The 14,998-nt window shown below is 36.1% G+C and overlaps 1 non-coding gene across 1 annotated transcript; it reads right to left on the reverse strand.

The window, feature by feature from the left end:
- Nucleotides 1-11,465: 11,465 nt before the first annotated feature.
- On the reverse strand, nucleotides 11,466-11,569 carry LOC129521275 (U6 spliceosomal RNA). Its single transcript, XR_008666789.1, has one exon. It is a non-coding gene; the product is annotated as a U6 spliceosomal RNA (small nuclear RNA).
- Nucleotides 11,570-14,998: the final 3,429 nt, after the last annotated feature.

The following is a 14,998-nucleotide window of genomic DNA, read 5'->3' on the forward strand; positions in this document are numbered from 1 at the left end:
ACCCAGGGATCCCTGATTAGCATATTTTGTGTGTTACATGTATTATATACTGTATTTGAAAAGGATATGCTCCTAAGAAAATCATAGGGAAGAGAAAATGCTAATAGTGCTGAAAAAAAAATCCAAGTATAAGTTGACCTGCACATTTCAAACCCCTGTTCAAGCGTCAGTCCTGGTGGCTCAGCGGTTTAGCACCACCTTCAGTCTAGGGTGTGATCCTGGAGACCTGAGATTGAGTCCCATGTCAGGCTCCCTGCACGGAGCCTGCTTCTCCCTCTGCCTCTCTCTCTGTCTCTCATGAATAAATAAATAAAATCTTAAAAAAAAAAAAGGGTCAACCATATATTTGGTTTTCATTCCATTTTGGGAACAGAGCTCCTAAAACCTTGGAATTTCCTACTTGAGGAGAGCTGTAAACATCTCTTGTTTTGCTAATGAGGACACTTTTGGAATGCCCGTAGTTAACTAAGGATGGGGGCTAGCTGCCTGGAGAATAAAAATGTTGATTAGAGGGTTAGAAATTTTAGTCCCAACCCCTGAACTCCAGGAGGGTAGAGAGGTGTCTGAGTTGAATCAATCAATAGTGGTCACTGATTTAATCAAGCGTGTCTATGTAATGAAACCTTCATGGAAGCCCAAAAGGACAGAGGTTCCGGGAGCTTCTTGATAAGGGAACATGTGAACGGGCAAGCAGAGTGGTTCACACAGAGAACATAGAAGCTCAGGACGCCTTCCAACACATCTTGTACTGTGTACCTCTACATCTGGCTGTTCATCTGTATCCTTTATATTATCCTTCACAATAAACTAGTAAAAGTTTCTCTCAGTTCTGCGAGCTGTTGAACCAAGGACCATGTCATGGAAACCTCCAATTTAGAGCCAATTGGTCAGAAGCACAGGTGACAACCTGGACCTGCAATTGGCATCAAAAGGAGGGCAGTCTGTGGCACTGAGCTCTTAAGGTGTGAGATCTGTGACCTTATCTCCGGGTAGAGAGAGTCAGAACTGAGTTAACTGCTTGGTGGTGTTAGGAAACACACATCTAACTACCCTACCTATTCTGTGGAAGGGAAGTGGGAGGGTGTTTTAAAAGCAAACAAACGAGCTTTTTATATCTTTCATCTGTTCTTTGAGAAAATTATAGACTTGTATAGATAAAATATGAGGCTATTTATCAATGGAAAATAAATATGCCTATGTATGGAGAATGAGTTATTTGGGATCTTCTATTAAAATGTTTTCAGGCCCAGAAAGGGAATTAAAATAGGCAGAAATTTAAAGACTTATTTTAAAGACCTATTTCCTGTATTTAGTAAGCAGGACTATAGAAACTAGAAAATATGCCTTTGAATATCACAAATTAGAAAGAAAATGAATCTGGCTTATTTCCTTTCTTAAAAGCCTTTTAAAACCCAGGGGAAAGTATTTAATATTATATATATAATCAGAAACAAATGTCACCATGGGAAACCAAAAACATTCCCTGATGGGCCTCTTTGCTTTACTCTAATGACAACATTTTCATTTTTGAAGTTTTGCTTTGGCTGTCAGTAGTGTTTCTTATGAAAAGTGGCCTTATAAATTTTTTACTAAAAGCTTTATGATTATATATAGTGGCACAGAGAACATCAGCCTTTTACTGCCAACTCTGTGGAGCTTAAAGCACATTTTGAGGTCCCCCCTCTTTGGGCTTATGTCTGACAACTTGGTAAGTCAAGCGGCTATGCACTCTTCAGTCTGGGTACAGAGTGAACAGAAGTTCCTTATATATATGAGGACTCAGAAGGCACAGGATATATATATATAGCAGGGCAGGTAAAAAGAGTAATACGGAGCTTAGTTTTGTTCAACTTGAGGGTCAGGTCTTAACAGAAGTCCTTTAGTCTAAAATATATTATCTGGCCTTTCAGAGATTCAGGCTTCTTCAAGAACTGTATTCAGTCATTTAACACATATTTATTGAACACTAGTAGACATTAGACCCAGGTTCCTACTCTTAAAAAACTTCCATTCTTTTTCAAATTCTAGTCTGCTATCTGGCAAAATCCAAGAACTTCCACCAAAGGGTGGCCAGAATCCTCTGATCCTAGTCCAGGATTGATGTCCCAACTTTTTCCTTTTCTTAGCTTTGTCTAGCTTTCATTTAGTGAATGAGTTTCTCTTTGAACTATGATTCTTTTGTTCATAAAGACTTTGGAGATTTAGGGAATCACTTCTTTAAAAAAAATCTAATAATAGTATTTTGTGAAAAAGACATTATTCAAGTTACATCCCAGATAACATACTTTCTTATGGGAGGGGAAGGCTGTTTTCACTGGTCTGCATAATATGGATATTATACGTATAAAACTATTATTGCTGGTTTATGTGGCAAATATATTTGCTATTGCCCAGGCAACTATGATATATTGGTCTCAAATTGTGTGTAGTTTAGTTGTGATTTTATTAGTGCATTTACCTTGTGTTTTCACAGTAATTAGTAAGTGGCAAGAAACTGATGCCTGTCCAAGGAGTGGCCTATGTAGTATAAATCTGTCTTGTGCAATTGCTATGGGAACAAGAACTTTTAATCTTTCACTTTCACACTTTTAATATCTTATTTTTAATGTTTTTCCACTCTTTTTTGGATGTCTTTGCAGAGGAAAATGAACAAGTTGGAGCAATCTGTACTCATTTAGTAATATAACCTTAGAAAAAAAAGTGTGGTTATTTGTGAAAACTTCATTTTCAGTTTGATTTTTTTCACATTACTATGATGTTAATTTATTATGTTTCCTGTGCTTTAATATTTGCTTCATATATGATTTTTTTGTATCTGCTTCTTTCCTGCATAGTAGAGCCTTCAGTATGGGGAATTATTTTTGAAATGTTTGGAATCTGAACCAAAATCCCAGAAAAAAGTATGGCTTCTGAATTGATATATGTGAATTTAAAGGAAAAGGAGCTTATTGGAGAACCCTCACTTTCTTTAGCATTCCTTCAGTTTCAGGAAGCTATATCAGAGACATGTTGAACCAATGCTTGCTCAATATTCTCTAGCCTTTCCAGAAAGTCCACTCTGATTTGGAGGAGAAGTTCTCCTTCTTGGAATTAATTTTTATACTCTCTGTTAAAGAACAAAATTCAACTGAGTAGATTTTAAGGATCATATTGGCTTTATTCAGCGATTCATGAATTGAGCAGCATCCAGTATAGCAGATAGAAAGGAGTTCCAAAGAATTGTTCAATTTGAGAAAGTTTTATAGACCAAAGTGAGCAGGAGCAGGACAGAAACATGGCATTTGCTGATTGGAGCAAAGGGAAGTTTGGAGCAGGGTTAGGTAACTTGTGTTGACTGGTTAATCAAGGCATTTGGTTCCTCAGAGAGCCGAGCATAGAAGTTTACTTAAGTTTTGGCTTGCTAATGTGGGCCTAGCTTGAGTGGACTCCAACTAGGGCCTAATTTGGTTACTTTAACACTGTTTTATTTTCTTCCTTTGATGTGACTTTACAACATATACACTGCTGAGTCACTCCCTACAGTAGGAATGCAGATGAAGAGTTGTGTTTAGCTTAAAGAAAAAAAAAAGGGAATTCTATTCCAACTTATTAGTAGAGGGGAAAAAAAGTAAATAATTATAAAGTACCAATTAATATATATTAGCAATTTTTAAAATGTTGAAGCTAATATGGACAGTGCCTTAAGGAAATGTTAAACTCAGTTATTGCTAGTAGCACTGCAAACTGCTAACATTCTTTTTGGTAGTACATGTTTAGAACCATAAAAATATCCATAGCCTTTGGCCCACTAACCCCAGACCTAGGAAATAATTCAAAAGGGGAAAAGGCTGTTTGTATAAAGATGTTCATGGTAGAACTATAGTGAAGAGTTCAAAGAAGCCTGAATGCTATTCAACAGGTAAAAGGCTGAGTAAATATGATACACCAACACAACTGAATGTATAAGGTGTTAAAATGTTAATAATGGAGATTTTGTATCAAATCTGTTTACTACGTATGTTTAAACCTGTAGTAAACATATTTAATATAATGCTAAGTGAAAAAGTACAGCTTGGTAGTAGCAGAGCCACCCAGCTATCCTATATCCCAGGAGCTGGGAATATAAAAAGAGTAATGCAAAAGTTAGCTCTGTCCAGTTAGGGAGTAAGTCTGGTAGAAGTGAAATTATGTAAACCTACTGATCAAATTTGAAAGAGAAAATTCTAAAATTTGGGGGGAGGGTAAAATTCCCTTGTAAAATTAACTTTAATGTTGTAATTTAAAAATAATCATTTTTAAAGATTTGTTTCTATTTTCCTTGTAAAGTGGGATGGATGACACCCAAAGTCTGGTTGATTCAACTTCATAGCTGAAAGTTCTATTACCTTTTGTTGAATAATTTAGTTTTTGAATGGGTTTGATCTTTTATTCATGCTGTTCTCAATAATTTAGAATTAGAGTTGGAAGGAATCTAACAGGCAGTTTAGAGCAACCTCCCACCCAGTATAGGGATCCCTTCTATAACATCCCTGACAGATGGTCACCCTCCTTCTGCTTGAAGGCTTCCAACTATGGGAAACTCATTACTTCATGATGCCACCTGCTCAGTTACTGGATATCTTTAATTGTTAGAAAGTTCTTCGTGTCTACTGAATTGAATCTGTATCCTTTTCTCCTCTGCCTATTGGTCCTTATTTTTTCCTGAAGTATAAGAAAACAGATTAGTCTTTCTTTTCTCAAGATACTTTTTGGGTGTTTTTTTAAAAGGCAATTTTTGTCTTCTCTTTTATTTTTTCAACTGTTACTTATGGATAGATGTAGAATTTTTGGATTTTGCCATTTGTTATCTGTACCTACTTCTTGTGTTAACAGTATGCCAGCTTTTTTTTTTTTTTAATTGATCCAATTCTCTTCTACTCTCAGTCTGTGATTTCAGGGAATATGATTTTATTCCTGAGTCCACGACCAGGGAATATGACCTTTACTAAGTAAATCAAATGCATTTGATCTTCTTTACCTCCCATAGGGATTGGTTAAAGGATGGGCACATGACCCAAGTCAGGCTGATCAGGGTCAATAAAATTTAATTCTGGGACTTTTGTTCGTATTTTAAGAAAAGCAAAATCTTATCTACAGGATTGGTGTGTGATGCTATGAACTTGGAACTACAGGAGAACCATCTTACAGTCTAATAATGAAGTTGACCTAGTGGAATATATGACTGAGAGATGAACATTTTTAGCCAGTTCCTCTAAAAGTTAAGTTACCTCTGTATGCCTTTTTCAGTCATGTTGGCCAATGAATCTATCACCATAATGTTCACTGTGCCCCACACCGCTTTTCTCATAAGCAATCTTGGGATGACTTTGTCACTTTATAAAGGAATTAGAATGATATAGGCTCTACTGAGATATAGAAGAAATGAGTAGTTTTGCTGTTATCAGATTGTAGAAATTTGGACAGTTCATTTAAAGTCTGGTATTGAATTCCATCAGTAAAATGAGCAGATTGAAGTAGACAATTTTAAAATCTTCTTAACTGCTTTAAAATTCCATGATTTCCATATGACTTTGCCTCTAGATCTAGCCTGTGTGTCTTGGCTGCTGTCCTTTGCATTTATTCCAGTTGGTTAAATTGTTCCTATTAGAGAACAACTATTCTCAATTATTCTCAGAAGCAAAAGGATAGAAACAATTATTCTCAATTATTCTCAAAAGCAGAAAGAAACAGTTTTTCTATGATGCATATTCCTTTATCACTCATGTTTAAATTACATGCAGTTATTTTCTGTACCCTCCTTAAATTTTTAAAAATGTTTTAATGAACATGTAAATTGTCCTATTAATATTCTAAGGCATCTATAATTTAAAACCCTTTACTTCAGCAAAAATTAGGTCTGTAACTCTTTTGTCTCCAACTTGTTATTTTGAAAGATTTCAAGCCTTCAGAAAAGTTGCAGGAAAAGTACAATGAATACCAAGAGTTTTCTTCTACATTGGCCAGATGTTAATGTTTTGTCATATTTGCTTTCCTGTGTGTGTTTTCCTGAGAAAGTCTGTTATTCTCAATGTATGTTTAAAATAATGTGTAAAGAAAACTAAGGACTTTAAAAAAAAAAAAACTAAGGACTTCTGAGAGGGGTGCTACCCTTACCTGGGAGCATTTAGAAGGATCTGGAGAAGTGGAGGAGTGGAGGTGATGGAGGGTACAAGTTAACAATTCAAGAGTCTTGACTTTGCCTGAATTCTAATCCTGACTCTCTCTGATCCTCATTTTTCTTTTTTTTCCTAATAATTTTATTTATTTATTTTAAAAGATTTTATTTACCTACCTATTTGAGACAGAGAAAGGGAGAGAGAGCACAAACAGGGGAAGAGGGAGAGGGAGAAGCAGGCTCCCAACTGAGCAGGGAGCCTGACATGGGGCTTGATCTCAAGATCCTGAAATCATGACCTGAGCCAAAGGCAAACATCCAACCAACTGAGCCACCCAGGTGCCCCATAATCCTCAGTTTTTGTATTTGCATTATACGGGTATTATTGGCACTCAAGTTCAAACTCAAAACATATTAATTAGTATTAATGTTATATGAGTAGAACTAACAATATGAGATGTGTGTGATTTTTCATTGCATATGGAAAGCATATAGTTATTTCTGCTCTACAGATGAGCTTGGACCTTAAGCTTCCTAACATAGGAAATAAATTAGTGGTTGGCCCAAAAGGGAATATGAAGCGCTTAAACAGAAATTAAAGAACATGTGTTTTTGGCTGGGCAAGAAATCACACCCCATGCTGAAAGTTTCAAACAGCATCTGCCAATGTGGTACTAGTGGAAGTAAATCCAGATAAAGGAAGAAGATAGGTTTCATCTCGTGCCAATTACTCTTAGTGACTGCCTGGTATACTGTATAAGATGGCTTGTGAGAACATTTTGGGAAAAGAATGACTGCCATGGCAAGGGAAATATGAGCGATGACACAAGTGCTTGTATTTGCCATCTTGGATTTAGATATAAAAGAAAAGGAGGCGTGTTTTAGGAATAGGGAGTGACCTTGACAATTGGCTAATATATACTATTAAGAATGAGTTGAGAGTAAAAATTAGTAGATTTAAATGAAATATTCCATTAAGCCTGTTAGTAAACCAATATATGTATATGTCTGTTCTAGCATTTGCCTCATTATATTAACTCCTTTACTTATGTGTTCCTCTCTCTAATTGAACTATATGTTTCTAGAGGGAATATCCACTGTTTTCCTTTGTGCTTTACCAAGTGCCAGGTATGTAGTAGGTGTATAATCAATATTTGAGCTAATTCAGCCATTTCTAAATTTTGATTAGGTTTGGGTTAAAAGGCCTACTCTATAAAACTCAGCCCATGTCTTTGTCCATTTTTAGGCCTCCTGCTCTGCTTTGTTTCCTATTAAAGCTATTTTTGGGAAATTGCCATCTTGTATTAACCAAGGTAAGACCAAAAAAGGTGTTTGCCAAAGTTTAATCATTATAGAGCAGGAGCAGTAAGCCCCTGATGGTTAAATTCTTTTTTGGAGTTCATGTAGAACAGAATTTAAGTAGGGAGTAGACTTGAGAGACTCTAGAAAGTACATTTTAGGCCTTCTGTGACTACTAACCAGTTCCTTTCTGCTTCTGCAGCACATTGGACATATTATCGATTAAAAAAAGAAAAAAAATTGGGGCACCTGGGTGGCTCAGTGGTTGAATGTCTGCCTCTGGCTCAGGTCATGATCCTCGGGTCCTGGGATCAAGTCACTAATCAGGGTCCCCACAAAGAGCCTGCTTCTCCCTCTGCCTATGTCTCTGCCTCTCTATGTCTCTCATGAATGAGTAAGCAAAATCTAAAAAAAAAAATAAAAATAAAAATTCAGTGATTCCTTACCTTCTTAAATATTCAAATTGTAGGCAGTTGTTAACTCACAATTTCTGAGACTTTTTCCAACTTGCACTTTCTACATATTAATTGACATATAAATAAAATGTGTACTCTGGTGTTCAGCAGCTGGAGAATGATTCTTTCGAGGCATTAGAGGAAGAGGGTCAATAGATTAGTTTGGCCCCACTGCATTGTTTTTTGGAACAAGTGATAATTTATCTATTCAATTGAATTTTGATATAACATTTTAATAGATAAAAGAGGCACTGTGCTAGAAAAATAAAAGTTCTGTTGAGACATTTATAAGTATGTATGGGCCTCATAAAGTTAATTGTAATTGACAAAGGTCAAAATCATCAGGCATGTACACCCTCATGGCAGAGTTTTGGCATCAATAACACACTATTTAGCTTTAATTTGTTCAGTTCATCTGTGAGGTACAATTATCAGGGAAGACAAGAGTAAAAAGTTGACACAGACTGGTAGATATATATTTTCAAATTACACTAATGAGATGTGTGGATCTAAAGGATTTTTGTAACAAAAATGTAAATATTTAACCCTCACATAGAATTATAGCAATTCATTATGTGCAAAACCAGGGGCTGCCTCTGTTTATTTATTTTTTTGTTAGTTGCTTCTTTTCTTAAATCATACTTGAGTATCTTCAGTTTTTTCTGTGCTAATGATGTTTTTCTATTTTGTATCTCTGACTCTTAATATTATCTATGCAGAACACAGGAATAAGGAACTAAGCAGAAACCTTCTGAAAAACTATTAAATCTTTTGAACATTATAGTACCTCTACTGAGGAAAAAAAAATGCTGCTTGGGTCCTCAGTCTGTTTATTTATAATGTATTCACAATTTTAACAATTTTGGTGCAAAAAGATACCTAATGGATTATTTAAGTTCTGTATGCAGTGTGATTGTGTATGGGGTCACTTATGGGAAAAGTGCACAAAGAATATGGAGACCCGTTTTTTTGTTTTGTTTTGTTTTTTTTGAGACCCGTTTTTATTCTTAGTTGCTTTAACCTTTACAAGGCACAACCAAGAGAAAAAGCACTGTGGAATGAAGAAACGTCATAGGGAATTACAAATGAAGTGCTATGTAGTTCAGAAGAGAGGGAGATTAGTTACCTAGACTCCATACCTACAGTATACATATGAAATAGAAAACTTAGAAGAGAGAAGAACTGTTGGAAGCAGGCATGTTATCAGCAGCTACTATTACAGCTGATAAAATAACCAAGAGAGAACTTAGCAAACAGGTATGTGAACTTAAAATGTCCAGGAGTCACTTACTGTAAGGTCAACTTTAAGAAGCTTTGAGGATATCATTTAATCATACAGTAATCTGTATTATAGTGATTCATAGGCTTTTAGAATAGAAGTTCTCTTAAAGGCCATCTAGATTCCATATTTTTATTTTATTTTTTTAAAGATTTATTTATTTGACAGAAAGAGAGAGCGCAGGGGGAGGGCAGAGGGACAAAAAGATAGAATCTCAAGCAGACTCCCTGCTCAGAGGGGAGCCCAACGTGTGGCTTGATCCCCAGACCCTGAGATCATGACCTGAGCAGAAATCAAGAGCTGACCACCTAACCAACTGAGCCACCAGGCGCGCCTAGGCTCCATGTTTTATTAATGGCACTTAGAATAAGTTACTTGCCATACAGTCTTGCAAATGGGTGGAGTCATCCTTGGATCTGTTTTCCTTCCCAATCCTTTTCTATCCTCCCCACCTGCCATACCCATCTAATCAATCATCTTGTCTTTTTGCCTCCATTTTTCTCAAATTTGCATTCCCTTTTCCATGTCAATTTTCACTGCCTTTATCAGAGCTCTGATATATCATACCTGGAATTCTTCCATAGATACCTAAATCCTCTTTCTCCTTCCATTTCTTAACCTTCTTAAAATTATATACCACTTATCCAGCCAAGAACATCTGACTGAAATGCAAGTCTGATAGTGACACTCTGTGACTTTATGTTACAGCAGCTTTCCGCTTCCTGCAAGATGAACTTCGAACTGCTGTCTGCTCCTTCCCTGCTTTCTATCAACTCCTGATACTATATGTATATTTAGGGGGAGACTTAGTACATTGCCCACTTCTCCCTTCTCATTCTTACTCCAAATTCACTTGGCTAATATCTCAATCTTTAGGATTCACCTCAGATGCCGTCTCCTCCAGGAAGCTCTGGCTAGAATAAGATGTCTTTCACTGTCCAGTGATTGTTTTTCATGGCATCCTGTTATTGGATTGATTCACTGTACCATAATTATGTACATCTCCCCTATTTGAATATGAACTCTTTGACAGACCATGTTTTATTTATCTTTATATACCAAAGCCCATTTTCAGTGTTGAATATTAGGACATATTAGATGCCAAATCAATGTGTATTGAGACATAGGCAACTATTACAAATAAAGCTACCTGAATACTAATAGTTAAGCAAGTGTTCTTTCTCTTATAGTCAGTTGATGAAACTGGCTCTGAATCAGAATCACCTGAGAAAGATTTTAAAAAGCATAGGTTTCTGTGCTTTACTCCTACCCTAGATAATCAGAATCTTCACCCCCCTCTCTCTATATATATTTAAGATTTTATTTATTCATGAGAGATACAGAGAAAGAGGCAGAAACACAGGCAGAGGAAGAAGCAGGCTCCTCAAGGGGAGCCTGATGTGGGACTCAATCCCAGGACTCCAGGATCACACCCTGAGCAAAGGCAGATGCTTAACCACTGAGCCACCCAGGCAACCCTCTATATTTTTTTATGAGGCATCCCAAATGATTCTTTTCAGTCAACCTACCACCTGATCTCACGTTAAAATTTGTAAATCATTGCACAATGTTTCTTATCATAAACTTTTAAGAATAAGCACATTTAAGAAGTCAAAATGATATACAGTAGATTTTAGAAATATTTGCATTCAAGATGGTTAATTTTTTTAGAGAGAGTGCACACACGGGTGCGGGGAGAGGGAGAGAGAATCTTAAGCAGGCTCCATGCTGGGGTCCCACTCAGGGCATGATCTCACAACCCTGAGGTTATGACTTGAGCTGAAATTAAGAGTTGGGCACTCAATTAACTGAGCCACTCAGGGGCCCCTAGATGGTTAAATTTGTTTTAAATCTGTGTTAAAGGATATACTTGCAGCTCTCTGAAAACTCTGCATACCTTAATTCAATCACTAATGATTCTGGAGAGACAAACTTTTAATTTTTTTTACATCACTCAATTTATTTTCTTATAACCTAGTGCCTTTGAAAGGGATTTATTTCCTCATAGTAGTTTTCTTTGTGTGACCACAGTTGACCCTCAGACAATGCAGGGGTTATGAGTGCCAAACCCTGTGGAGCCAAAAATCTGCATATAACTTTCGACTCCCCCAAAACTTAACAACTAATAGCCTACTGTTGACTGGAAGCTTAACTGTGAATAGTCAATTAACACATATCTTGTATGTTACATGTATTATATAGTGTGTTCTTACAATAATGCCACCTAGAGAAAAGAAAATTATAAGAAAAAATGCACTTATCACACTATAAATAATCTGTGTTTAAGTGGGCTTCTATAGTTAAGTCCATGTTATTCATGAATTTGTGTGTCATCCTTGCACAGGGGCCATGCTAATCTCTGTTTTGTTCCAATTTTAGTACATGTGCTGCCGAAGTGAGCACAAACCCATGTTATTCAAAGATCAACTATACTTAATATCTTTTGCTCCTTTCTCCATTTATAATTAAGAAAACCCCATTCCTTCATGCCTCAAATCTCCTTTTCTAATAAAATGCTCCTTTTCAACTTTTGCTTTTTAAAACTCTTGATGTTTCATTAATCTACTCTGGGGGCTTTGTTGAGTCTCTGCAATGTACCTAAACATTTCCATTTACAGGAGAAGTGGGTCTTGGCTTTCATCTTGCCATCACATTGAACTGATTGGTTTCTGTGGGTTGTCAGGGAGCTGCTGAGGATAGGAACTGAAGTGGGTGGGAATTTGGCTGACTCCATAGTTTTCCATATGCACTGTGTGCTCCTCATGCTTGATCAGGAAGCTGGTCTCTATGGGCAGCCCTGGTAGGAGGAAGACAGCCACTGTGTGGGTGGTTTTGAAGAAACCTCCCTCTATTTTTCCTGTACCCAGCTGGTTTTAAGTTTTTGGATAGTAGTGCTATAACAACCTTCAAGTTTTGCCTTTGATTTAATACAATTTCTGGACTGTGTTTAAAGATGCCTTTGATTTTGGACGTATTTTTTTATACAATTTACAAGTCAGTTCATCTCCAGCTTTGGCTTTCTATTAGATACATTTTGCACAAATGTTTACTTTTAGCTTTGTGTAATTTTGTATACATCCCAGTTTGATATGACCTCCCGATGGAAGTTTATACTACTCTCAGCATAATTGTAGGAGGAAAATAAATTGGTTATAATTTATGTTAGTATTAAGATTTACGTGAACTTAAGTGCTAGATGAAAGGCACAAAAACACTTAAGTCTTTTCTAAGATATTTCCTAAAGTTTATAGCTTTTAGATCACCAAGACTCTAGACTAATTTAATATTTACATCCTCTGATATTATTATTTTTGTTATTTTGCTAGCATCACGCACTTGCTTAAAAGATCTTCCATGTTGTTGAGTGCTTAAAATCTCACAGGGAAAAGAAAATCTCACAGGGAATACAAAGCATTTATACAACTAAGAAATGTTTTGGAGCTGAGAAAATGTCAGAATGAGTTAGTGGGACATCCCCAGGGTCTTCAAAGACTTCTATTCTGAAAAAAAAAAAAAAATTCCTTGTCCCAGACCTAAATTGGCCGATTCATGTAAGGAAAGGAGGGCAATTACAGGCAGATACCCTATGGTTGTTTATGTTTGTTAACTATATACTTACTGTATAGTTCTGAGCATATAAAATGGCATAGTCCTCAACAATTTTATTTAAGTGTTGGTGAAGTGATTCACTTTCGTTATTTAATGAAATGCCGAAATTTGGCTTGTTGTATCCATATATCTCCAGGAAAATCTGCATTATAATCTTTCATGTTAACTTACAATATTAGGTTTCAAAATTGTTAATTTTATTTTTAACTTTTTAAAGATTTTATTTATTCATGAAAGACACAGAGAAGCAGAGACATAGGCAGAGGGAGAAGCAGGCTCCTTTAGGGAGCTGGATGCGGGTCTTGATCCCAGGGTCCTAAGCTAAAGGCAGACGCTCAACCACTGAGCCACCTAGGTGCCCCTCAAAATTGTTAGTTTTAAAAATTCACTATAGTCTATGACTTTCTCTCTGGTGGTATTTAGGTAATATAAGGTGGGGTCTTTAAAATGGCATTAGTAAGGGGAACCTGGGTGGCCCAGCGGTGGTTGAGTGCCTGCCTTTGGCTCAGGGCTCAGGGCGTGATCCTGGAGTTCCCAGATCAAGTCCTACATCAGGCTTCCTGCATGGAGCCTGCTTCCCCTCTGCCCTCTCTCTGTGTCTCACATGGATTAAAAAAAAAAAAAAAAAAAAAGAATGGTATTAGTAGGAACCATATGTTGGGCTAATGTAGCTTCTCAATACTAAAAGCAATTGACAATTGAACACCAATAAAAAATAAATTTATTATTAAAAAATAAAAATAAAAGCAATTGACAATTTCACATTTAAATTTTATTTTAAGATTTAAAAAAACTTCAATAGGACTTGATTTTAAGTACTACTTATAAAAATATAGAATAATTTCTAGGTTGTCATTTTAAAAATCCTTTCAGATGGTGTCACATCCCTCGCGATTGCAGCTATTTCATATTCAAGAATATAGTTCATTATGAATTACTCCTTCGATGATTGGTCTCAACAGACTTGATATATTTAATATGTACTAACAGTAGTTGAATATACTATATTCTCCCCATCTAAACCAAGAGAGTGGCTTTTATTATTTACCATGATAATAAGCAATGAAGTGATTGTGAAAGAGGGATCTTTTATGACACCTAGGAAATGTAATTTTTTTAACTTCAGGGGTACTGGTGAAATGACAGCTAAGTTCAAAGCAGGGACATTACTTAGTAATACATTAGCTTTAATTTAGCAGCAATGGGGATTCCTGGGTGGCGCAGCGGTTTGGCGCCTGCCTTTGGCCCGGGGCGCGATCCTGGAGACCCGGGATCGAATCCCACATCAGGCTCCCGGTGCATGGAGCCTGCTTCTCCCTCTGCCTATGTCTCTGCATCTCTCTCTCTCTCTGTGTAACTATCATAAAAAAAAAAAAAATTAGCAGCAATGAAGAGCCAAAGCTGTGCAGTCAGACTGAGTTTTGACCTTGATTCTGTTATTTACTAGCAGTATAACCTCAGTCAAGTATTTAAGTTCTGTTTTCCTTGTCTATAGAGTGGGACTAAGATATGTACCTCTTTGTGATAATTACATAAGAAAATACATGATGTGCTTATTAACACAGTGCTTGGCATATAGTATATATGCATGTTAGTTATATGGTTGTCAGTAATAATACATTTTAACAATTTATGCTTCAAAATTAGGTTTTGGTAGATTGTAAACCATTAGTGACTTTTAATCAATTAAGCTTATTTGCCTTTTACAAATATACTGTGATTTTAAAAATCTTTTTTTTTTCTAATCAGGAAGATTAGAAAACTTTACATAGAAACATTTCTGATAAAAAGCACTTCCATTTTGGATTAATAGGATGGTAGAGCTGGAAAATTAAAAAAAAAAAAACCTTAAGAGAGCATCTATCTATTCTACCTATGGATTTACTGGTAAGGAGACTAAGTCCTATATATTTAACTGACTTAATCCACTTGAAATATGAAAGGAAAAAAATCCATAAATTTGGTCATTTTTTTATGGTGATGGACATTAGTTCTTTGTGAAAAATGGAAAAAATGAGATGGTTATCTGGACAATAGAAGTCTGATATATTAAATATTTAATGATAGTATTTTCTTAACAGATGATGATTTGTCTTACTGTAATTATTAATGCTCTTTTCACCCTCAAAAATGTCTCCGTTTGGACAACACATTACACAATCTTCCACTTTAATTGTATTTATACAGGCAGAGAGTAGCAACCATCTAGTAGTTTGTGGACCG

Source organism: Nyctereutes procyonoides, unplaced genomic scaffold (genome assembly GCF_905146905.1).
Source record: "Nyctereutes procyonoides isolate TBG_1078 unplaced genomic scaffold, NYPRO_anot_genome, whole genome shotgun sequence".
In the NCBI taxonomy this organism is placed as follows: domain Eukaryota; kingdom Metazoa; phylum Chordata; class Mammalia; order Carnivora; family Canidae; genus Nyctereutes; species Nyctereutes procyonoides.